The sequence below is a fragment of the Argiope bruennichi genome, chromosome 6 (assembly GCF_947563725.1).
Source record: "Argiope bruennichi chromosome 6, qqArgBrue1.1, whole genome shotgun sequence".
In the NCBI taxonomy this organism is placed as follows: Eukaryota; Metazoa; Arthropoda; class Arachnida; order Araneae; family Araneidae; genus Argiope; species Argiope bruennichi.
In genome coordinates this window covers 79418505-79446087 of record NC_079156.1, presented here as the reverse complement: position 1 = coordinate 79446087, position 27583 = coordinate 79418505, and the positions used below count along the sequence as shown (strand labels likewise).

General features: G+C 27.9%; 1 long non-coding RNA gene across 1 annotated transcript; it reads left to right on the top strand.

Moving 5' to 3' along the window:
• Positions 1–5745: 5745 nt before the first annotated feature.
• Positions 5746–20198, top strand: LOC129971676 (uncharacterized). The gene is made up of 3 exons (XR_008784820.1): positions 5746–5883; positions 6211–6271; positions 19831–20198. It is a non-coding gene; the product is annotated as an uncharacterized LOC129971676 (long non-coding RNA).
• Positions 20199–27583: the final 7385 nt, after the last annotated feature.

Sequence of the window (27583 nt, the reverse complement as noted above, 5' to 3'; positions counted from 1 at the left end):
TTTTTTTAATTGTATGCATTTTATTTTTTTACAATACTGTGGACTAAATAAAAGATAAATAACTACTACAATTTTTAAAAAATATTTCCACAGCTTATTACAATCCTTCCTATACCGTATTATAGAAAGGTTTTACATTATTACTTTCTCGTTTACGTAGTATAGAGAAAATATAGTAATCGTCAAAAAATTCGAACTCGAGATTTTTGGGAATCTTCATGTTTTAGACTTCTCTGAGTTAACTCAAAAAGGTAACTCAAAAACACTTTGAGCTAGATGGACGAAATTTGGTAAATGATATTTACATAAAATTTATAGATTTCTATAAAATTTTGAGCAAAATCTGTTCAGAGGAAGTTCATCTGTTCGAGTATAAGTTAACACAATAATTACAAAACGAAGAGAACTAGATGAATTAAATTCGTTATACATATGTAATAACTATAGTGTATACACTAGCCAAATCCAGTTATGGCTTGAATGTCTATCGGTCTGTACTTTCAGAAACATGTAAAAGCGTTCATTCAAAAACGCAATGACTTAAATATATCAAATTTGGTTTGGAATTTTATGACTGCAAGTGCAGTTTTGTATCAAATCTTTTGTTTCAATCGGCTGAGAAAAACATCTTTACACCAAATTTGCAGATTTCTATCAATTTTTGAGTAAATTCTGTTCATGGGTAGTATGTCTGTCCGGCTATTCCAATATAATTTAACACGATAACTACAAATCGAATACATCTAGGTAAATAAATTTCCATGCACAGAATTAATATCTATAGTGTAGACACTTCAAATTTTTAGCCAAATCCACCAAGTGATTGACCGTCTGTCGGTCTGTAATTTCAGAAACATGTAAACGCGATAATTCAGAACAGCAATGACAAATATATCAAATTTGGTACTAGATTTTGTGACTACATGTGCAGTTTTTTTTTTGTCAAAGTTTGTTTTAATCGATTGAGAAAAACGTGTCTAAAACACAAATTCGATTTACCGCATGCCAGGGATTAATCGCCAAATAATTCGCCAAGGATGACACGATAGATTCATTAAAAATGCCAGAAGTTAATATTCGTATGTTGCATAATTACGGCCAATGCCATATAATGCATAGTTTATAGAGACAAGTTTATAGAGAATGCGAGAAAGTTTTGGGGAGACCATTCCTGCTGGTTTATTTTATTCTTAAAGCGGTCTAAAAATTCAGTATGTTGATTCAATTGTTATTAGAAAATTTGAAAGTAATTAATCTGTATTTGTTATCACTGAAATCGGTATAAAACCGTTCTTTTTGTGTCGATTCGTTAAAAAGTCCATATGAACTTGGCCGATACAAATAAATAATTTTTGATATTCAGCATTTGCCCTTCTATTCCACCAATAGTAGTTGATCTTTTGACTTATAAGATGCCACGCTTCAAAGATAAATATTTTAGACTAAGCAAAGCTATTTCTTATTTAATAGAAACAGTTAGTTAAGAGTCCAGAGTAGAGTGGAGTAACGATCTTAAACATTTCATTCATACTTAGCACTTGCTTTTCTCGGTTATATTTATAAAGAAACGTTGATGTGAGCAATAAAAAAAATGAAAGTAAGGCATACCATATAATTATTTACCAAATTTTGTGAAGTGTTTTTGATCTATCATATTAGTTTGAATTTGTCTTATAAAACAAGCACCAAATACATGTAAACATTTTCCGATTGTGCTGCCATCTACAGATTATTTATGAAGTTAGACATTTTCTATTAAATTTTAAATTAGGGTTTATACAAAAACCGACTTTTTGAAAAACCGGTTTTCGAATTCGATATTTCTAAAAAAACCGGTTTCAGCCGGTTTTCGAATTTTTGTCAAAAAAATATTTTTCCCTATTCTACCTTTTTATTTTATTTTAATTTATATAAAAGAACAAAAAACGAAATCAATATAAATGTCAAAATATAAAAAATAAAATTAAAGATTACATATACATATTACTTCCACAAAATAACGAAAACTCAAACAAAAATTTCAAATAATATTTATATTATTTTCATTAATTTTAATTTCTCCTAAGAAAATAGGATTTTAAAAAAATATCCACCGAAAGGTGGTTAAGTCTCATTCTTATTTTGGACACAATATTGCCTGAAATTGAAAATACTCGTTCACTAGTTACTGAGTTTGGCATCAAATTACAAATCTAAGTTTTTTGTTCTTTTATTCGTTTGTTCAAATAATGAAAATTCAGCTTTCAGTGTCTTTGGATTTGTAAGTTTTTCTTCAGGGTCTTCAAGAAATTAAACAATTATAATATATCCGACAATTATTTTATGAACTTCTTTCAAATAATCATGTAGATTGCTCGTAGATGATCCTTTGCAGCTCAACATTTTATTACAATGATTTCAAATTGCCTTGTCTATCCCGTACTTTTTGAAATTATCCCAAACTTCCGACTTACTCATTTTTATCTAAAAATGAAATTAAAGTTATTAAATAAATATTTTCGACGTTTATTTTACAATTTTATTATTTTAACTATTAATATTAATGCAATTTAAAATAATCTAATCTACACATTTTCTAGGAACTTTGAAAAAAAATAAACACTTCTTAATCAAATTCCGATGCTTGCTAAAGACATAATTTAAGTTAAAACGTTGCGAAAGAAAATATGGAATATTTTAACACCCTGTGTTTTATTTAAAATTCCAATTTTATATTAATTGAATATTTCGTATTGATATGGCTAATTCAAGTGGTGTAGTAAAAAAGCTTTCAGGAGTGGTACGAATAAAATTTTATATGATATCATTAAATACTGTGATCAGGAAGCAGAAAACGGAGAATTATTTATTCCTTTCACATGTTCTTCGAAACAAGCCAGTCAAATTGCTGACGTTTCTATTAGCACCGACTTCATACCGATAAACAAAACATCCGACGAGAAGCAAAAGATGAACTTTATCAAACTTTTGTTTCACCTAGGAAAAAAAAAGTGAAAAGGGATGTTCATGAAAAACATAAATTGACGAATTCGAGGCGCAACTGTGCAGTGCACAAGAACTGGCCAACGAAACTTGCAACGTTGAAAAAATGTGTTCGCTGCCCGTTGCATAGAATGAATAGCAAATCAAAAAATTCAAAATTAATTTTTACATAATAATATGAATTCTTAAAACCGGGTTTCTTAATTTAAAAACCGGTATTCGAATGGAATAAATTTACTTTAAAAAACCGGTTTTTTAAAACCGGGTTTGAAAACCGTCAAACCCTATTTTAAATCTAATTTTGCAAGAGCGTAGAAATTTTTTAGTTGAATGAATTCAACATTTATTTAATTCTTTTTTTTTATCTCCGCATGATAAATTTGAAAAGCTACTTACAAGTTAAAATAAAGACAATTGATGTTTTTATACGTAAATGGAAAGAATTATTTAGGAAACCATTTAGAACAAAAAATTGTTCTTGTGATTAGATAATGTTATATTTCTGGTAGTCATAAAGCAGCAAAATTTCTGTTTCCCTTTTCAGTAAATTTCATAACTAATTGTTCACTGTCTTTTAATATATTTTTTCCTATTTTTTTAAGTAAAAATATCAATTTTTGAAATAATTAATAAATATTTTGATCAAGATATCAATGTTCAATAATAAAATTTTTTAATGCATTCTTGCTTATTATATGCATTTATTTGATTATAAGTGAAATTAAACTTATCTGAAATTTTATTAAATTTATTAAAGAATATTATTGAAACGAATTGTAATTAAAATTTGTTTGATTTTGTCAAAATGCCTTTCATCCGTAAAAGATTGCAAAGAGAAAAATTTGTTTTTAACTAAATGGCTTTCACTGATTCTCATATTGAATTAAATGACAAGAAAATTTATTTTAATAAATAAATTTTACTAATAAACTGAATAAATATGAATTTTTTATTAATTACAATTTAAAGCAAGCATGTTATTAAATAAAATAACAAGACAAATTAAATAATGTCTCAACAATACTAATTATAATAAAAAATTAATTTTACTTCTGTTTGAAAACATTAATTCTAAATTAAATCTGAGAAAATGTCAAAAAAATTTTGTATTTCTTATTTTAAATTGCTGAAATTCCGGTGATAAATTTTTAATCTAATTAATATTTTATTATTTACTAGGGGGCACCGCCTCTTGCTCGCTTATGTTCGCCAACCCCCAGGAACTGCTAATGCAGTTCTTGGATCGCTTCGGAATCCACGCTCGCTCGCCATCTACTTAACCACTTTAGTTTAGCTACAGATATATTCAGATTCAATTTATTCCTTCAATTGAATCACTGACCAGCAAGTCTTTCAATATTTCTGGTGGATTCAACAGATGTTGTGAAACAATTTTTTTTATTTTTATGACAACTTTTCGTGTTTTTGTCACTTGAATGTACTTCTTTTTCCCAGTAACATGCCTGACAAAAATAGTTCCGTCATAGTCCCCTATTATGCTCCTGTAGTTCGGAAACTTCGCTCCGTACACATAAACGTTTAGTCCTGTCTCGTTCATTACGACTAGATTTTCTTATGAACAATTCTTGGGCATTTTCATTCGACCTGTCTTCACTTTTTCAACGATTTCGTTTTAAAATCGATATGGCACGACTTAAACTCATTGTAAAAAATTTTGTCTGCTTTTTGACCGTCAATTTTTTGTTTAAAAAATTTTCAAACCGATCCAAGAATAGCGTTTGCTTGCAATCTTATCAAATCGCGTGTTGATGTTCCCGGGCGAAGTCGAAGTGTTGCCAATTGGCGATTAACAAATTCGGCCTGATTTTGCGTCCACGTAAGCGTTATATATATATATGTATTTCTCAAGGAAAACTGTGAGGACATTATAATGTAGAGTAAATTTATGAGAGCTTACTCGATTCATTTTAAGGCACCTAAAATGTTTAAACTACTTGTAAGGGTGTTTTTCTATGAAGTTTATAATCTGTACAAATTTTAGGTTTAGTGCTGCCATCTATTGTTAGATGTGGGATATATACTAACAAAAGAAAAAAATAAATAAATAACCTTTAGTTTATTACTGCATGACAAATGATAATTTTTTGTATTAAATTTTATTTTTAAAGAGATAGTTAAAAATTTTAGTATTTAGAAAATATTTTGAAAATTCCTCAATCAATTTTCTAAGTCTTTATTGTAATTAAAATTGACCTTCTGAATTGAAAAAAATTGTCCTATATTATAATTTTTTTTAAGATTTGCTCACTTTGAAAGAAATTTTCTCACAGGATTTTTAATTTTTATTTATATTATTTTTTAATTTTATGTTATTAATTTTTTATCATTAAATTAACATTTCCCTCACCCGTGCTATCCATTTCAGAGAGTGATTAGAGCGCCATCTTAACTTATACAACTGCTTTTGTTAATATCAATTTTTTAATAATAACTCGATGATTTGAATTAAAAAACAATTCATTATAGCATTATTATCTGAAAACAAATAAATGCCAGTAAATTTATCGTTTCGGTTTCTCTTCCGGGTTGCCACAAGTAATTTGTTGTAATTATATGCATCTCATTCATTTTTTTTTTTTAAAAAATATTTTCTTTGGGATTCAATACTTTATTTGAACATTTGCTTTCTTAATTTAAAATTAATTTGTGAAGGGCAATATAATTTAATAGTTTTTCTTTCGACCATTCGGCAAAAAACGAATTTAATCGCATTGTCCGGTCATTCACTTTGACGGCACGTGTGCTCTAGTGGGATTCTTTTTTCTCATCCAGCCGGTGCTGATTGGTTGCTTCTCTCAATGTTGATGCAATCAATTTGGCTTGGCAAGAAAGAATTACCAAATCCTGACGCTTCTAAGGGAACAATATTTCGTCTTAAAAGTTTGTATATTTGTTTATTTTTTTAAATAATACTGTAGAGAATGCATAGAGTACATAGCTTTTTTCCTATAGTAAGCTTATTTTTAAATAAATTACTTTTTCTGTATCTAATTTTTATGATAACTTGATCTTTGTTGACATGTTGATCAGTGATGCAATGGTGGCGTCTGTCAGTAACATTGAACTTGTACCCATAAAAGAAGCGATTTCCGCAAATTTAATTTTTCTTCTTTCCCTCTTTCGCCGCTGTAAAGATGCATGCATTATAATAGAACTGCTACTCAAATATATATATATATATATATGTTTTTTCATTTCTAAAAATAGGTTGCTGTCTTCCTTGGTTGTTGGATTTCGATTTGATTATCTATCAGACGAATTGCATGCTGTAAGTATCCAATTCTATTTAATTTCTAAATTCAGTGCATATTCTTACATTCTTAAACCATATATTAATAAATATATTGCTCCATATATTAATAAATTGCACTGAAAATTTGAATATTTTATTAAATTTTAAATGCATATGAATAAAATTGTGGTGTATTAAGTGTGATAATTTTTTTGTTTTTTATTAAAACTAAATGATTAAAAAATATATATAAGTTGTCACAAAAATTGAGAATTATAAGATTATCATATGAATCAAGAATCATCAAGAGATTATGCAAGAGAAAAAATTTTGTAAAAATTGTATAATAATATTTTCAATTTGATTTTTATTTTCATTCTGTTAATTCTCTTATTTTATGTAGTAGAATTTTAAGATGTATATTTCATATATCTGTTTCCTTAAAAATGCATGTTTTTGTAACTTAGTATTTACTCACTTTTTTTTATACTTATTTCCAAATTTCTAGAAATAATCCTCATTTACAAGTTATAGTAGTATTTCAATTCATATACAAAAAAAAAAAATTTTTTTAGAAATATTTTGTATTTTTAGAAATATTTGCCATACTAATTTAATGCTTTTCTATTTTTCATAATTAACTATTTAATTGATTATGCTATATGAGTATCAAATAATTTCATTTTTAAGTTTTAAAATAAGCACAGAAAACATTCATTAATGTTATATTTCTATATGACAATTATTAGTAATTTGTTTAGTCATACCCATTAGTAATCATTTAAAATAATTATTCCATAAGCCTCTTTTCAATTTCTACTCAATACTTTATCATATATTACTATGATGAGGTGTGTGATAAATGATTAGAAGTATCTACTAAAATATATGTGCAACAAATAAAGAACTTTTAACATCTTCAATTAAATAGAACCTGAAAAAAAAAATACTGGTGAAAAATTAAAAACTGCTGATATTTATTAGTTTAATTGATATTGCATTATTATTATATTTCAGGGAAACAAAATTAAACAACATTTTAAAGCTATCATATATATATATATATATATATATATATATATATATATATATATATATATATATATAATCACAATTAAGATACAGAATTTGTATGTGATAACTTTTTAAATCTGCCTTTTTCTAATTTTATTGCTGAAATTGTAAAAATTCATTGTTTGAAAATAAATTGAAATTTGCTATGTCAGCATAAGATGCTATGCCGATTAGGTGAACATTACTTGGCAAATATGATAGTCTATTATCTTTTGTGTGTGTCTGCCCCAGCAACTTTTTTTGGCATGCCCTTGCCATCTTTCTTCTTTCCCAGAACGTGTTTAATTGCTTCACTATCGTGAATAGAGAATTAAACAGGAACAGAATTTTATTGTATCTTCCCAATCTATCTTTTTTTCTATTTCTATCTTTTCTTCACTAATACAATACATTTATTAATTGTCGTCTAAGTCTAACTTTCAAATTTGAATCATCATTTTCAAATGTGAAATATTTTGAGATGGAAACTGAATTATGGGTTCTATTTTTATATATAAACTAATGCTGTGGTGTATATAGTTTTTTTTTTTTTTTTTTTTACTTCAAAATAAGTATTTTCTATTGATTGAATGTTTCATATTTTGATTTAAGGAACAAATATGTATTTATATAATTATATTCTCTGCTTACATGAACTATATGCATAAAAGAATATTTCACAGGTTAATTAATTAGAGAGTATGTATTGATTAGAGAGCCCTGTAGAGCATTTGAATTCTGCAACTATTGATATATCCCGTATTTTTACTGTTTCAAAACTGCACCTTAACACTTAAAGAAACTCTAAGAAAAATGAAATTCAGTTTCATAATATACATTTGTAGATTGAAGATGTGTTGAGGAAATTGTCAATTAGCGATATAGTTTAATTGACTATTTTTGCAGTTGTGTACTTTGAAGAGAATAGCAAAAAATTGACTTATCTCTGTGTGTGTGGTTTAAGACAAAAGGTTTAAAAAAATATTCCAAGAAACTCATGAGTTTACTACCTATGTTATTTTTTTTAAATCCTAAAAATTTGAAAAATGTATTTTTTTTAATTATAATTCAAATGAATAATTGCTATAATTTTTTTGATAATAAAAAACATTTACTATAAAAAAATTATATTTCTGCTTGGATTTTTTTTTTTTTTTTTAATTTTGAAACAATAGATTTACTAAAATAGCATATGGATTTTCTTTTCATTTCAGCATTTTCCCTCATGTAAGTTTTTTTCTTATTCTTTTTTTTTCTCCCCCCCCCAACGTTAGTGCTCCTTGAAACTAGCGTATACCTTGTAAAATTGGTCAGTGAAAAAGAAAGAAAAAATAATAATTCTTGTAAGAAGGAGTCAAATTCATTTAGTTGGAATTTGATTGGTAATTTAATTATAATTCCTTTAGTAAATTGTATCAGTTTAATATATCAGTAAGATCATACTTCTGATCTTGTAAAATATTTTTGTAAAAATGAAAATTTTATGCATAAATGAAAGAAATCTTAAAATTGTAAAGACTAGTTTATTTGAATGCAGTGATTCAGATATAAACTAAAAATTCAAATTTTGGTCACATTAGCCAATACATGGGAAATAGCTTGTGGTGATGCTTATAAGCCAAATAACAACCTTGGGACACAGGTGATCACTTTTGTCTAGTGGTATTGTTACTTGGCTACAAGCCCCAATGTTGCGAATTCCATCCTACCCAATACAACTTCCTCATTGTTACTCGGCTACGGACCCCAACGCTGTGAGTTCGATCTTACCCAATGCAACTTCCTCAAGCTTATTTATTAGACAATATGTATAAGTAAATAATATTGCTTATTTTCACAAAATATGTATAAATTAATCTAAAATTATAAAATCAGCTATGTCATGTTATTCAAATATTTCATAGATGATCTTTTTCTCTGATAAGGTTTATTATATGTATTTAGGTGCATGAAAAAGTTCCAAGACAACTTAAATTGATAAAATAATTAGTAACTTAATTAATAAAATAATTTGAACATTATCTTTTTGAAATAATGATTTTCTATTGCTGGAATATAGCTTAATCATTTTATGTATGAAAATAAATGAGTTAATGTTGAACTGCTGCAAGCAATTAAATAAAAATGTTTTTAGCTGTATGTTTATCTGATAGTAAATATAGAAGTTAAAGACAGTTTCTAGTTAGATGAGTAACTGTGAAAGTGATAATATATTGTAATTGGCAAGAAAACTTGTTTGATGCCTGCTTATTAATCATATGCACTTTGGGGGAATCTAATTCTATATATGCCACAAATCCAGTAGGCAGAATCTAATGTTCTAAAAATATTGGAACTTTAGAACTTCACCACAAAACTTTATAATCTATCACATTTTTAATGAATAATGCCATGAATATCTATGAAGATAAGCAAGATCTCTTGCCATTTTACCCAGTCTAAGACATAATTTTATGTGAAGTAAATTTTACTTTGCTTTGTTCTAATTATTTATCCATGATTACATGTATAACATCTAATGTTAATACATTGATGTCAGTTGACTTAATTTTTTTACCCTACCTGTTGGTTATTTTCATTGCTAGCTGAAGCCTGTATGGTAATATTTTGGTATTTTACGACTGTTTTGAAACTCTTTGATTTGAAGGAATCTGCATGCCTGGAAAAAAGGGTTTTTAAGCTGTATGTATTAAATACAGCATTTCCCTGTCCAAAGAATGTTGCTGTTGCCCGACTTGTATCAAAAAGTGCTGAGTGTTTTCAAAATGGAAGAATATAAGGATTTGAAAGCTGTACAATTATTAATTCTGATTCAGTTTGATAAATTATGTCTGAAATGAATGAGCAGTTCAAGCATTGCTTTCTACATGTGTCCAATGCCATTTGTTCCATGATACAAAATATGGTAATATGCAAGTTTTTTTTTTTTTCCTTAAAATTATTAGTCTGGTGTAATTGATGCAGTTGCTGCTTTAATCCGGATTTTGAAGTCGAATAGATCAGCGGAAAATATAGGTACATCATACAGTTTTTTTTTTTTTTATAAAGCCCTAAAATTGTTTTTTAAAAAATTTGTAATGTTATGCATGAAGGACTTATGTATTCAACATTTTATTCATTTTCTTGCCTTCCTCTTTACTAAGACATTTAGTGCTTTTAATTGATAATGCCATTTAGAGAAGATACTGTCAATTGGAAGATTATAATAAAAATTGATATGGCATTTGTATTTGGTTATAGAGTCACAGAAATATTTTTATTCAGGTGATCATCATTTTGCTGATAGTAAATCCTTTTAGAAAGTAGAGGTAATAGGTAATAAGCAAGTATACATCATAAACTGTCTTTGATTTTTCATTTCAATGTTGAATCTTTATTTTATATCTCGTATAAAAAATGTAATAATTTCTTAAAATCCCTATACTCATTTTGAAGTTTTCAATAATTTGAAATTGATTATATTATGCTTAAATTTTAATGTTACTTATTTTATTGAGTATTTGTTATTCTGTTTAATTCTAGATATAAGAAATTATGCCAAATTTTGAAAAAACGTTTTTTCCTATTTTATGGAATACTTGAATTTCATACCAATAATGTTAACTAAAACAAATAATTTTTTTTCACTTGTTATTAAATTTTATGATAATTTGTTCACTACAAAATGCAACAACATAAGTAATTATGTAAATTATGATTTAAATTATTTTTTGAGTTTAGTATTTGTTTCAATGGATGTCATGCTTCCATTACAATCCAGATTTATATTTAGTTGAGTAATTTTCTCTTAGGTCTAGACAAACGTTTTTATTTCTTTATTCATTTATCTAATTATGAAATTTGTGATTTTTTAAAATTTCTAGGTAGTGTTTTAACTGTGCATCGTCATGGCCCCTCGAAATCCAATAAAACGTGACATCGATGATCTCTCCTCTGACTGTTCTTCTGATTCCTTCCGTAAAAGCAGCAAAATAAAACGTACACATTCCCTTGATAAAGACAGTGATGAGTATAAAAAACGGCGAGAAAGGAACAATCTTGCCGTGAAAAAGTCCCGTTCCAAAACAAAACTTAAAACTCAACAAACTGTAGAACGTGTGAATCAGCTGCGGGAAGAGAACGAAATGCTTGAAGCCAAAATAAAAATTCTCACCAAGGAGCTCAGTTTCTTAAAAGATCTGTTTTTAGCTCATGCAGGAAGTGCTCATGGACAGAACTTGACAGATGCAGAACTAAATTATTTGAAAAGTGATGTTGACCTTAAAACGGTCAATGCTGATGCTAACCATTCAGCATGAAATGTTCCATTCTTTTAATGCTTTTTTTTTCCCCCCTGATTTCACTTGTCGTTCATTTCAGTAACTGTTTGTTTTCTATATTTTGAAAGCTTATGCATTACATGACTGTGCATTATTCTTATGCATAATTTTTGTTAATTGGTATTAATAATTTTATTTATTATTATTAGTAAATGTTTTGTAAAAGTTAGTGAAATATTTCAATTATTTGATTTTAGTAGTCATTCTTTACCATTCCTTTTATATTCAGATTATTACATTTACCCTTGTTATTCCTACAATCATACTCATATTTTTAACATATTTGTTAGGTTTCAAATTTTAATTAGATTTATTATTATAGTTTAAATCTCAGATTTTTTTTGTATTTTTTTCTATAACCAATTATAGAAAATATCGATTTTTTTTTTTATAATAACATTTTATTTTCACTATTTGATGATGTAGATCTTTACCATCTTTAGATTTTTTTCCCCAAAGATTTATTACTTTTGTTAAAAGTTTACATAGTTTAAAAAGAATCATTTGTAAGATGTCTTCATTTTTCGAAACTTTTATGGAATTCTTTTTAATGCTTTGGGTTACATATTCAAAGGAAATTAAGAAATCTTTGACAACTATATGTTATGAGTTAAACATAATTTTAAACATAACCTTTCAAGGTGAATTTGTTTAAAATTGGTACTTTATCATTTAACTTGTTGACAATTTTAGTAATATTACTTGGGTGTTAAATCAGCATTACAAAATAAGTTTTGTTTATTGATTTTATTAGGATGTTTCTTCATATAACAGCAGCTAAAATATCTCCAAAGTTAAGCAAATGTACATCTCATAATTTATTTGTCATTAACTTAGCTATGAGCAATTGATGGAAATAGTGATGCTTTTCCATATTTAATAGCTGCTGTTTTAATAGAAGAGTGACATTTTCACTAAAATTTAAGCTTGACACGATTGCTGTGGAGCTAATGGAAAAGTATTTTGTTGTTAACCCTGTAAAATATGCTTATTGAAATCTTAAAAAAATATAACAAAATCAAAATTATTTGTTTTGAGTTATTATCAGGCATATATAACATGTATAGTTCTTAATCATCATCCTTACATCATTATATTTGAACTGATTATCTGGCAAATTTTAATTTCCATTTTAAATTATTATTTTCCTCTGAAAATTTAGGGAATTGCCATGCATTTCATTTTTGGACCATAAATTATTTGTAATCTTTTGGTTTCTTGGTTTAGTACTTTGAGTGGCTGAACTAGCTTTATCCACTTTTCAGGATCTGTTTAAAAATCATATGCATTAGTTGTTGCTTAATGTGGTCACTTTAGATCTTAAAAAGTTTGATAACCTTTTTTAAAAAATCAGTCATTCAATTGAGTAAATTTTTATTACATAAACAAAAAGTGTGAAACGAAACTCTTACATCAGGATGATCTTCAATTTATTACAAAATAATAGATTTTTAAAAAATTCATTAAATTCTCACTTAAAATTAGTCTACTTATAAATTATGTGTTCTCATAACATTTTTAGAAATTTATTGAACATTGTTTGCACTTTGTTTTACAAAATATCCTTTGCAACAGTTTGGCTTTCATTAGAGGATTTACTTCAGTGCAAATGTGCCTGTCAGAATCTTCATTATTTATTGCTGGGTCTTGCTCACAAACAGCTGGCAAATTTCCGTCAGTATAGTAGGTACTGAAATGTCCCCATCAGTGAGTATCCACTTTCCATACTCTTCCTTTAACATACCTCTAGAAGAATCAGGGATAATCCAGTGTTGCATCACTGCTACATCAGTTGATATTTGTTTTCATGAATTTTCTTGGAAGTGGTTTTTCTTGTTTTCTCTAATACTAGAATCAACCAACTGTAGCAGCAAACTCTTTTTTTTTTTTTTTTTTTTTGCAGTTAAATCTTCTGCTTTATGGTGCAATAGTGGGCTGTGGATTGGAGGGTCATGTCCATATACATTTATAAACCAAAGTTTCAGGACTTTGCAGTTTTTTCATTCTTGCAGAATTTACAGTTGGTCTTTTTCATTCCTTTTTACTTCCCTTAATAAATCTTCTTTTTTTAAAAAAAAAAATTACTGAGACTAAAATTTTCAACTATACTACAATATTAGACACGCTGTTGGGGTAAACTTCCATGCTTATTAAGAATTTCAATTTTGTCTTAAACATTCATCTTGCATTTCTAATTCGCGTACAAGCATCTAATTTACAGCTGTTCAACAGATTTCTAATCATGCCTCATAATGACCATTTAGTATGTATTATCCTTGTTCATATATACTAAATGGACAAACGTTCAAGATAGAGGTAGTGAAAGATCTCCATGTCAAAATTCTTAGCATATTGTGCGAAGACAATGGAGAAAAAATGTTCCCTAAATGTTTCCTTACAAGCAGAGCAATAAATTCTATGAATATCAATTTTTAAAAATTGAGGATTAGTCAATTCTCTACATCTTAACATTTATAAAATTAATTATATTAAACAGAATATTTTAATGAACTTTTAAATATGTTGGTGTGGGATCTAAGGTAATAATAACATTAAATATTACCACATTAAGCAGCGCTCATTTATAATTCACGATTCAGTGTTTTAATTTAAGAATAAAATATTCTTAATATTTTAGAAATTTGATGAAATGCAAAAAAGAAAATCATTTTATTTATTACATGATCTGATTCTTCTGACTTAAAAACCTATGACACCGAATAATTAAGTACTAAAAAGTTTAAGAAATTGTGTTATATTACATAATCAGTCTTAAATTTTTATATAAAACCAATTGCAAATGGAATGAATACATGATTTGGAGGGGAGGGGTCATGTAGGAATATATTCCTTTAATCATTGCTGTGAAGTTACTAGAGCAAAAACATGGGTTGCTATTTATCAAAATTTTCAAAAATGTTTATGAAAAAATAAAGTGTGACAACTGTTTATTCCTTGCTAGGGATTTTTTTACATTGCTTATGTTCTTTCTGTAATTATCGATTTTTGCTAAAGTGTGGAGTATCAGATGATTAAATATGTAAGAAAATATAATTATCTTAAAACATTTTTCTTACATACATTTACTTTACATTTTTCTTACATTTTAATCATACATTTTTTCATTATATACATACATTTTTCTTTTTGTGAAATATAAAATTAATTTTATCTGGCTTTCTTTTTATTTATGTGAAGCTCAACAACTGAAAAAAAAATGTTTACATTTTAGTTATGGCCTTACGGATAAGAAAATATTTTGTAAATCAATCTTGAAACTCAAAATTAAAATCATTTTTATTTAAAGTTTTGTTTTTTCTCAGATTTTACTTCATAGTTTTAGGAAAACAATCAATTTTTCTCTAAATGTTAGCTATTGTAGTTGATGTGTGTAAATGTTATTTATCTTGTTGTCAATAGCCGTTTCCTTGCACTCTTTTTGCTCATAGTGTATTTTTTAAATTATATGCCAAGATAATTGCTAGTAAAACACTAGTTTTCTCTTCCTTGGTCATGATTTTATGTATGTATATGTGTATATATACTACAGATTTTTCTATTGGTACTTAATCTTTTAATTATAGTTGGAATAAATCAATTTCATAAAAGTTCTAAGAGAATACCTTTTCCTATTCATTACTCTGTTAGAAATTGGAAAGAGGTTATAAACCCACTGAAATATATACTTTGTTTTAATTGAAGAAATCATAGCTGTGGCAGCTGGTATTCAGTAAATTTCTTATTTGCATCTTAGAGGCTGAAAAATGGCAATTGTAGCCACTAATATTTGTCATGATATTGAAAGACATGTTCAGTTGCTCTGAAAAATATATGCAACATTATAAAGCTTGATTGGTTTTATTTATGATGCATTTATTTGACATTTAAAAATATGTTGGAACAAGCTGCTGATTTTTTTTCTTATACATTTCCAATGCAAATTTTTGAAATTATTTAATTCAGAATTTCTGTTGTTACTAAGTAGTGGAAATTATTTTTATTATTATTATTTTACCCACTAGCTAAAAGATGAATATTTTATTATTATGTGAAGTAGATATTTTAGTTATGGATATGAAAATAGGAGATACTTTTTATTGTTGTTTATATTGCACATGTTTTATTTTAAAAAGTGTAATTATTTTTGCACTGCCAAGAGCAATATTATTATTTTGCCAAACTAATTACTGATCACTCGATACTTTCATCCATTAACATAATGTAAATTATTTTTGCTTTTTATTATGAATTTGAATTCAAACTTATTTTGTTGTTTATTAATGTGTGTTAAAAATGTGACTGTAATTTAATGTATTGTTTGTTCAGTATATGGATGTAAGAAAAACTTTTGTGTTTACTTGTGACTCTGTATGTGTATCACATTGGGCATATTTATTTTTACATAAATTATCAGATTATTATCGAAATTTTTACTTTTTTTATCATTTTTGTTTTAAGTAAATTAGTATATTATTTTAATAAAGCGAGCAGCTAAACTGCACAAAGATTGTGCAATTTAGTTTTTTTTTTTTTTTTTTAATACGGAAAGAAAATATAAATGACTTACATTAGCATTCTGTTGAAAGTGTATAACTTGATATTAAAGTGAAAATTAGAAATTAAATTTAAATTATAGTACTTCTATATGTTATATATTAAAACTTCATATTAGTTCTATAGTTTTGTCCAAATTATCACCAATTATAAATGGGTAGATGCTCAGCCATTTCCTGTTACATATTTTGCAATGAAATATTTCATTTTCAATTATTTATGACCTTGTTATAAGCGTTATTACATTAAGCATTTATGTTTATGCATGTTTTTAAAATAAAGCCAAAAGTTTTGTTCAATACGTGAAGGATAGGATTAGTCAATTAACAGAATATGGTGTAAGTCATTGATATGCATCACTAATTTATATTGCTATTAAGGCAATATAATTCACCAACATGTTTATAAAAATAAATGTTCTACAGTTATAGCATTTATAGTGCATCTAACATGAGAAGATAGGTGACTTATGACCTCTTATAAACAAGTGCTGAGAAGGATATAAGTATGTAACAAAAACAGTTGCAAAAAAAAAGTTGTGTTAAATGGACTTGATATCTCCAAATTAATCAAAATATATTTGTCTAATATAAATTATTCTTACTTAACACCTGCCTTCTCAAGACGGATGAATCATAGAATGTAACACACTTTTATGCAAAATATGATATAAATACTTTTTTAGCATCTACTTTCTCCAATCATTCTATGCAATTTTTAGATATTCTGTCAGCATGACAAATATTTTTGCTAAATATAAATGGTATAAAAGCATGATAATTAGGTTATTTATCTCTTCTCTTCATATGTATCTGTATACGGTGGCAGATTTTTTAACTATTCAACTTTTTTGAGCTGAAGGGGGGGATCTTCAGGCAAATCATTTAAAAGAATATCAAAATAAGTTACTTTGTAAAAATTACCATTTCTATAAATTATGAGATAGTAGGATAATATTAATATTTTGTCAGGTTCATGTATGTCTATGATTAAGTCATAATTACATCATTTTTAAGCACCGAAAACCTGTTTGAATAATATTGTACTCAAAGATTGATTTTACTCAATCATGAGTTATAATAAATCAGAATGTGTATATTTGCACAAAATTACTAAAATAGAAGAATTGGCTTAAAATAAATCATTAAGATATTGTTTTTATAAAAATGTGAAGCTGAATTTACCTGTATAAAAAGAAATGTCCCATAATATGAACTGTCTAGGTCCACCCTTATCCTGCCACTGTCTATATATAATTTTTTTAACCCTATAACCAATTTAGTTCAATGTTGATATCTTTATTCCTTTTCAAGTTTCCTTTCTGATGCCAAAATAACTTTGGGTCTGGATTTTGCTACTGTATGTCCAGATGCAATTTTATACAATGGATCAAATGTCCTATTTGATGTAATTTCACAAATTAAATGCCAATTCCAATATAATCCTAAAATGCAGAACCACTAAATTTGTATGAATTATTCATTATATATCCTACATACAGATCATTGCATTGTAATTTGATCAATAGGCATGAAGTTAATTCAGTTATTTATAAAGTTGTAGTTGTTATGCATGGGAGGGTATATTAATAACCATGTGATCATGAACCATTACTGTGACAACATTGTGTAGAATGCCTGAAGAAATGTGTTCATTATGTGACCTATTTAGGTCCTACTAAGCAATTCTTAATTTTTGCCAATTATGTGTATAAATCATTTGACTTTTTATATTTATTATTCTCTTAGAATGCATTTCATTATAAATTGAAATTATGTTGATATTTTTTTTTCAATGTTTATTCATTTTTTTGTAGAATGTAACCAGTAGTTTTCTTGTCCATACTCTGTGCAAGTTGAATTTAAAATCTAGATGAAAAACATAGTTTATATAAATTATTATTAGAATTTTGTTGAATACTTGATTGTTTATGAATTAAAGACATGATAGGTTCTAGTTAGAATATTCGAATTAATCTGAAGTATTATTCATCATTTTTTTATTGGTAAGAATAATTCACATTTGTCCCACCGTTTACATCAGATTTATTTTTAGTAAACTTGTGAACAATATTACATTTTTTTCCTGGAATTTCTTTATTTATAGTGGATTATTTTGTAAATATTTTCTATATTTGTGCTTCCTGTTACTAATAAAACTGTATGTCTTGGTGTTTCATCATTCTTGTAATGCTAAATTGTCATTTTTTCTATTTGCACCTTACATTTTTTAAAAATTAGTATTATAATAATATTGGGAAAAAGCAATGCAAATGTACAGACATGACACATTTCGATTTATTTCATCATTCTTGAGATAAATTAGTTTTCTTTTATGTATTAATTTTGCAATATTTTTAACATGTCAAGTACTTCTCGTATGAATTTATTAATTTTATTGTTCAAATAATCAAATTTGTTTTACTTATCATTGTTTGTCACAAATTAATTAGTTTTATAAAAGTCGTGGTTCTTTTTTCCAAAGGTTTTTTCAACCTATGTCGTTTCTAATTAAGAAAGTGAGGAAATAATCGAGTGACACACTTATATTGTTGTCAGACCCCCCCCCCCCAGTTTGCTTTTTTTTTTTTTTGAAAGGAGAAGGGGGGGGGAGAAAAGAAAAGGACTGCACTTGTTGGAACAATGAAAACTTATGTTTTAAATACATTATCTTAATTTCAGAAAATAATTGAATTTGGCTCAAAAATTTTTAGTTTGTCTCAGTGAATTGAAAAAAATTTCCTTCAATTTAATATCTTGTCTTAAAGTCAAGCCACGCACACACACTTAATCATATAAAAGGGATTGATAACTAAATGCTTTGTCAGTTCATGCAAGATAAAAGCACTCTATATATATGTGTCCATTGATATATTAAAAAAAAACATTTTTTAACAGAAAAATAAATGCTTGTATCATTGCCAAAGTTTCAAATTCTAATTTCCTAATCTTCATAATGTCAAAATTGAAGTAGTTTTTGTTTTTAGATTTAAAAACGTGGTTTTTGTACAGATGCAATTGTAGTGCAGATATAACTGGAATACTCAAATTTGTGAAATGTTGACTATTTCTTTCATATTTCATTAACCCCACAAAGATATTGGTAGAGTCTTACGGCCTTTCATTAAAAAAATTCTAGAAATTTTTCATAATTCTCTGTGACTGAACATTTCTAAGGGGATTTCAAATTAAAATTTGTAGCTGTAGATACAGGGGGAAATTGTGCTACATCTTTTTATTGGTGGGAGGGGGAGCAGAGAATTTATCTTATGCCTGTTATAGTATCTTAGATTTATTTTATGGTATAACAAGTATATAAAAAAAATCGCTTCAATAAAAAGCTATTTTAAAAAATTTTCTTACATAATTTTTTTTTTTTTGGGGGGGGGGGAAGGTGGACGATACTGATATACTGTTCGTCAAGAGGAATGCATTTCCGGTATTCCCTTTGACCTTGGATTTCCTCTATTAGATACTAGTGAATGTAAACATCTCCTTTCACCTCTATTTTGACGAATTAAATCCATCTTAACGCATGCGCAAAAGCGCGGAGGGTTTTACAATCCGTTGCTGAACAATATAAATATTATTATTATTTTTGGGGCGTTCGTATAATCCGTGAGACCCAAAAGAACAATAAAAAAATCTTGACAGATTCTTCTCATTTCAGATTCCAGCTGGGTACCTGTATGTCCAACCGGTGCCATTTAAAGTGAACTTATTGCCCTGGAGGTCGTCCATATCGGAGGTAAATAAACAAATAATGGATATCATCAAGAATTGAACCATCCCTAGCGGAAGTGACATGAGGATCATTGGTATGCAAACAAGTTGGTCTCATTAGTTCTCAGAATTCATAAATTAAAATTATTCGCAATGCAGAAATCAAAATGATTGTCTGTACCCAAGACCAGAAACGAAATGAACATGGATGTGATTTGCATTTCTATCTAAAATACAAAGTACAGGGTGATCAAGAAATAACAGAAAATGTACGGAGCCCTGTAGCGTGTTATGTACGGGACGAAATATAACAAAATTTGGTCACCATACACATTAAAGTATGCGGTTTCTATATATATATATATATAAAGAAAATTGGTACCAAAAAACGCCGATAGGGGAAATCCTGGCGTGAAAGCGCATAATGTGTGAAAAAAGAATACATAACTGCCAAGGAAACAATAAATAGCAACACACCAAATACCAATGAAAAGCGTTTATTATATTAACTATTTATTTATTAATTTTTTTACACGTTTATTAATTTGATGTTCTAATAATTGCATGTGGTACATAAGGTTTTCGACAATGGCTCATAACATATCGGCATTTATTCGTCTGACATGTAACGTTATTTGATCTTTTAAAGTAGGAATGTCAGGAACATGTCATTGATACACAACGCCTTTCAAGTAGCCTCACAACCAGAAATTGCCAAAATTCAGATCAGTGTTATCTTATACCGATAAAATTTCAGGGTCTTACGCAATATCTTCTGCACCATCGAGAACGGGATATCTGTTTGTCGTGATATTAAACGTGCATTGCCGGTATCCTGCTAATTAGTTCTCGTCTGATCCATAACGGCAGTTACAACTTCTTCAACTTGTTCCTGCTTGATACCTTTGGGTCCTCGGCCTGGTTGCACACCAATAATTCCTGTTGTTTCAAATCTTTCAACCATTCTTCATAAGTTAGTTAAGATCATCGGTCCTCTACGTAACTATTTTAACCGCCGGTATTCACGAAGAGCAGCACTGGCATTTTCATTTCGCTGATAAAAACAGCTTGACTAATAAGGCGCGGTCACGTAGTGACAACGCATTCGACGGCTAAATTCTTGTAGAATGACTTAAATTCCCGCAACCCTTCCTTTTATCTTCGATATCATATCACACAGTACCCGTATAAGCAAATTACATAATAAAGTTTCCGATCGCAGCGCCAGAATTTCCCCTATCGGCATTTTTGGTGCTATTTTTTTCTTAGATAAATCGAAACCGCATATTTTAATGTGTATGGTGGCCAAATTTTAACACGCTACAGGGCTCCGAACACCTATTATTTCTCCCACACACAAATATATATATGTGTGTGTGTATATATATATATATATATATATATATATATATATATATATATATATATATATATATATATATAAGTAACCAATCTAAAGTAAGAAATAGGTTGAAAACGAAACAGAACAGTTTCGAAATCGCAACTAAAAATTATTTCCTATTAAAACTAAAACCAAAAATGGAACAGGAAAAACTTCATAGTATTTAGAGAGCGCAAATGCAGCTACTTCTAAAATACATATGAATTGATACAAAAATATTAAAATCAAGTTAATAGGAAAATAAAATAAACCAAATAAAAAAGAATCCGGCCTGAAGACTTTTTCAAGGGTCACCCTCAGGCAGGGATTCAAAAAAGGGCATTTTTTCTGTGAAGGAAATGCAGACAAGAATGTCTAAAATGTTTTCGGGTCACGAGGAATTATTATTAGACATTCCTGTCTGCATTTCCTTCACAGAAAAAAAATCCCTTTTTTTGAATCCCTGCCTGAGGGTGACCCTTGAAAAAGTCTTCAGGCCGGATTCTTTTTTATTTGGTTTATTTGATTTTCCTATTAACTTGATTTTAATACTTTATATATATATATATATATATATATATATATATATATATATATATATATATATATATATATATATATATATATATATATATATATATTAACAGAAAGACAATGCAATAAAAAGTAACTTTTAGAAACATGGAGTCAAAATTACTTCAGGCACATGCATTACTGTACAGAAGATGAGAGCTGGATTGAAAGTCGGTAGATTTTGCAATTTTTCTTTTAATTTGTCACAATTATTGGAGAAATTAATTTTATTTCTATAATTATTAATATACGATTTAATGGAATGGCAATAGAGAAAAGTCGTTTGTTTGATCAGTATTAATTACAGTAGTATTAATTGAAGTAATTATTTTTAAAACTCATTGCATGTATTTAAATGGTTAATAGATAAATTATTTGTTGATTATGTAAATATGTAATGACAGATTGTTGAACGTATATAACTTGCATTTTGTATAGATTATTAAATATTGCTTCTCATTAAATAAAAATAATAATCTGTCTTAAGTAATTCTTCGTCTTGGTTAAGATTTTCAGAATAATTTGAATAATTGTCAAATTATTTATTCTTTCCCTGAAAATAGTTCCTCATCCCAAAACTTAAAAATTATTTTAATTCTTGTTGGAAATTCCAATATCTACGTTATTAGTCATATTGAAGTTACAAATGTATATAAAGAAACCTACAATGAATACAATACCTAGAACTAAACCCTCAAAACGAACAAAAAAAAAAAAAAAAAAAAACCCGTTCTAAGCTTAATTATTTTTAAAAACCAAACAATTTAATGAAACAAAAAAAAAAAAAAGTGCAATATTTATATAAAAAAAATTGGTTTTAAAATTCTTAGAAAATATGCCTGCATCATATTAACCCTTTAATAAATGTGGAGATCTAATAGATTACATATTCTTTTTATCCCTGTTTCTAATGTTTTAATCTTTATATTTAATGTACGCTTATTTTTTAAACCTAATTTAATTTTACTGTATTACTAAAACATCCCGTCCCCTAACTCTATTGCAAAAACCACCTAATTTAGACTATCAATCGCCACCTCGGAAGGAAATTCCTTGGTCTCTTTACACACATTTTGTAATTAAAAAAAAAAAAAATTATAATATACAACTTTCGGCGCTCGGAGTTGCGATTTACTGCCTTTGTCGATCAGCAATTAAAACAGAAATTCCGCTAAACCCTCTTCTTCGAAGATTTAAGAAAACAGCTGAAAGAGGTCTAAATCATTGCGGACGAATTTCAAGGAGGTAAATAAAATATACCCAATGTTACATCTGACGTCGTTTCAGAAGTGTTTCGATATATCAGGCCCTTTAAATCTACCCGATTTCTTCTTTAAATCGGTGAATTACTCAAAAAGATGATAAAATCCAGCAGCAAATACAGTCACTTGCATTTTAAAATATTTATTTTATTTAGACGCAACATATTTTTATCAATTCACAGTCAAAACACGGCTATGTACAATGCTTATATACAATCAGTTACGAAACTTATTTTATATTGATGGAACAAGAGCTCGCAGGTTCGTGAACAGTCCGTTCACTTCAATTTGTTTTTAAACGTGGACGGCTTTCTTCACATCCTCCCCACTTTTTGAGTGATTATTGCAACTCAAAAACATACATAGATTGGTTGAATAAATCAAGCTTATTGGGAACTTTGATTTATCTGCCGAATCGTGTAAATTTACATTCGGTAGCTTCAGAGATGGAGGAAGTATTCAAAGTATTGAGAAAAATTGTCATTACATATAGTTTCATTTTGAATACTTTTATTCTCATTCTTTGTGAGAGAATCTATTTCATTAATGTTTAATTCTAGTAGAAAAATTCGCTGCACTGGTCTCAGAGAAATTCCAGATTGTGATTTTACTTTAACGGTACGAATTTTTCCGTCGCGACCTGACAACACAATTACCACTATCGCCAAAGGTCAATTCAATCGTTTTTTACTGTTGCCTCCTATTAATACAACTTCACCAATCTTGGGTTCGTGAATGTTTTTTTTTCCCCCCTATTTTGTTTTTGAATTAATAAACTCAAATATTCTTTTCGGAAACGAAGTCTTAAATCTTTCAGCAACTTAGTTCTATATCTCATCCTTTTTCTTAAACTTTGGATCTCTACCATGTCTATGTCATTAGTACTAAAATTTCGATTCTCAATTAAAAACACAGAAGGAGTTAAAGGAATAAGATCATCTGAATTTTCAGAGACCCAAGTTATCTGAGAAATTGTCCTTGCGTATTTAAGGATTAAAGTCTTTAAATATGTGAAAAGAGACATTTTTAAACTATGTTATTTTTTTTAATAGGATTTCACTCACTCGATTGTTGCTATCAGTTGTGAAATTAAGAATATAAACATGATACATTTCGAAGTCAAAATTAAAATATAGCAAATTTATTGATGTATTTGGTTCAAACAATTCGTATCGCAACTATGCAGCGAAAATTTCTGAAATCCCTCCATTAAATTTCAAAGTGTGATAATACGCATAGCGTTATTGAATGACAGAAGAAATACATATCAGTTTACACTTTCCATAATTGGATGAACAGTTTCAAGGCAGCTCGTTTCGCTGTGAAGTGGATGAATGCTTTTCTGTATTCTGTACAGGAATTTAAGATGAGTGGAATCTTTGATCTTTAACTAGTTAAGTGTGTTCGCCGTGTAGACGCATCAATCCAAATCTTCATTTTAGCGCGATCGATGAGTCATTTTTACTTTCTTGTATACGTAGCAAAGAAAAAGTATTTTAATCGTCAAAAAATTCGAACTCGTGATTTTGACAAATCTCCTAACATCAGACTACCCCGAGTTAGGAAAACATATTTTTGGAAAATGTTCGTCTGTCTGTGACAAAGATAACTCAAAAACTCTTTAAGTTAGATGGATGAAGTTTGGTATATGATGCTTACACGAAATTTACAGCTTTCTATAAAATTTTGGGCAAAATCTGTTCAGAGGTTTATCTGTTCGAGTATAAGTTAACACAATAATTACAAAACGAAGAGAGTCAGATGAATTAAATTCATTTTACAGAAGTAATAACAATAGTGTAGACACGAGCCAAATCCAGCTATGGGTTGACTGACTGTCTATCGGTCTGTACTTTCAGAAACATGTAAAAGCGTTCATTCAAAAACGCAACGACTTAAATATATCAAATTTGGTTTGGAATTTTATGACTGCAAGTACAGTTTTGTATCAAATATTTGTCTCAATCGGTTGAGAAAAACGTATCTAAAACACAAATTCCCCTTTTGGATAATATTGATCCATGCCAGTAATTAATCCCTAAATAACTCACCAAGGATGACACGATGGATTCAATAAGAATGCTACTTTCTCGCCAGAAAATTTTTATAAACTATTGTAGACCAATGCCATGTAGGGCGTTCTTTTGCATGAAAAGTTTATTAGGAAGTATGCGAGAAAGTTTTAGGAAGATCATTCCCGCTAGTTTATCTAATAAAAATGAAATCTTACTTGCTTTATTATGATTTTTGTAAAATTTACTATGCAAGGCAAATGTCTTGCGTTCGACTTATATGTGCATCATCGCTTGATTTTCAAAATGGGGATTTGGGGGACTTTAATAAATTGAGAATAAACACTCTGGATCGATTTTTAGATAGATTCCTATAGGAAGACTAGATATACAATTGTTCTCATGACAAGACTTCGGAAAAGGTTCTGCAGTTCTTCACTGATCATGGTCCCTAGAACCAAAACCCACCCATCGTTCAAAAGTTAATATATGTGTGTGTTATCTTGTAAACAGGATAATTAGAGAAATTTTATTTGGATTTTAATAAGCGTGAAATATGTTGTTAGAAATGTAAAAATCTCGGAAGAGTTCGTAAATGTCCCATCTAACTCAAAGGGGATGGAAATAGTGGGGGCCGGGGTTGAAATGTTCATTTCACTATAACTTTCTTAACATTGAAAATAGAAAAATATATCCAGTTAGCCAAATTAGCGTCTCATTAAGGCGAACAACTTTTGTGATATTCAATAACTGCGATATTTTAGAAATTAGTTGCGAAAAAGAGATTTTCAAATCTTAATATTGACTGTTTCTTACGTCAGCAATTTATGTTGTTATAGAATAATTATTACAGATTCAAAAGAAGTAGTTTATATTTTGACAATAAAAAGTAATCAAGTTCATAAAAAAACTTTTGATGGATTATTGCATTTAATAAGGACTTTCAATTAATAATAAGCAATCTCTAATTCCTACATTACGTTTCGCATCACTAAAATAATGTTTATCATTTTTCATAATGATTCAAAAATTTAAATTGTCAAAATCTAAAAATTGAATGACATCGATACGAGTCACAAGAGGGAAAAAAATGCGAAGTTTTAAATAATTATATATATTTCGATCTGAGTAGTTTCAAAACCAATTTAGTGAGATATTTCTCCTTGGAATATAATACCATTTGATTAACTATTGAGAATAAATAAACGAAAAAAAGTTTTGGATGTTACACACACAAATTCAAGCAAGACTTCTTTTTCTTTTTTAAAATTTCTTTATTAAAAATGTCAAAAAAGCTCAGCAGAATATGAATATAAAGCTAAAACAAGAAATACATTTTGTATGAAGAATGTATATATATATAACACATTTTTACATTCATTCGCAAAAATTAGGGATTGTGATTTAAGATAATTTTAAGTTAATTCAGAAAAAATACTGATACACTTTAATTTACAGGCATATGTTAATTCAAGTAAAAACATAAACCAGTTAAGAATATTTTATTTGTAATAACGGCAGCATTTCCGATTGTATTTTTTTTCTTCAATACAAATATTAATAGATGCAAATACAGATACAATAGACTCCAAACTATCTGACCTAATGTGGTGAAAGGGCAGGATAATAAAAAAAAAAAGCAGGAGTTCTATAAATACTCATTTCCTGTCCCACCCATTGTCATTAAATATTTCTCTTTAATGCCAAAACTTCCTCTTATTCATATTTCTTGGCCTCTTCATAAATGTCTACAATGTACTATACTGTGCGCTTTAAAAATTCATTTCAAAAAACAGTTTTCTTGAATAAAAAGTATTATATACATTTTATATATTACAGTATTTAACTGCAGGAAGTATAAAATGTACAGTATGAAAAAGTAAAATTTTTTTATATAAACAAAGCATTAACATAAATCATAGACTTAACTCTTTCAAAAAATTCATCAATAAATTATCACACTAACGAGAAAAAATAACCCTAAAATAATAGGCAAACAATTTATAACAGATGCTGAACAAAGTAAATTATTCCTCATTTTACCAAGGATATATTTTTTTTCACAACTAAGCCAGATGGTTGAGTCTATTGTACCTTGAACAGCTGAAAGTCCTTCATTTAAATTGTAAAAGTATTCAATACAATTTAATTCAAGGAATAAAAAAGGAAATTGTTTCAAATAAAAATCATCTCCTCAAAATATACAATATTTCCTTATTCTTACACCAACAATTAATACTCAGCATTTCATATCACATTAGAAATTCTCAATACGCACCTCCTAAACGAACAATCTATAAAAATGTTCTTACATTCTGGAAGACTCACAACTGTTTTTTTTTTTCTAAAAATACTTTAAAGGAAGCATTATTGTGTACATGGGAGATATTGAAGCAGCTTTCTTATTAAATAATCTGTAAAAGACATTTTTGCTCATTTCAAATGGAATGAGAAATTCAGAAGAAAAAATGT